Source organism: Monopterus albus, unplaced genomic scaffold (genome assembly GCF_001952655.1).
Source record: "Monopterus albus unplaced genomic scaffold, M_albus_1.0 scaffold12.1, whole genome shotgun sequence".
NCBI lineage: Eukaryota > Metazoa > Chordata > Actinopteri > Synbranchiformes > Synbranchidae > Monopterus > Monopterus albus.
This window is the reverse complement of record NW_018127892.1, coordinates 237,292-237,665: the sequence shown is the minus strand read 5'-3', so window position 1 is coordinate 237,665 and position 374 is coordinate 237,292.

The window sequence follows — 374 nt, the reverse complement described above, 5'->3', positions numbered from 1 at the left end:
CGCCGCTGTTCACGGTACCTGCTCTCGCCCCTCCAAGCGGCTGCAATAACGACAGTCCTCTGTCACACAGGGACGACGGGAGAGTGCGTCAGCGTTGGTGTGCTGCCATCCCAGACGGTGGCGAGTCTGAAAATCATACTCCTGGAGCACCTCTAACCACCGCGCCACCTGTCCTTCAGGTTGGCGGAAATTCATGAGCCAAGTGAGGCTGGCATGGTCTGTCCTCAACACAAATCTGGTGCCCAGGAGATACGATTTGAAGTGCCGCACTGCCAGGACGACAGCGGGTGACACAGTAGTTCCTTTCTGCGCGGGTGAGGCTGCCGCTGAAAAAGGCCACCCATCACTCCCCGTCCTCCCCCTCCTCGGAGGGA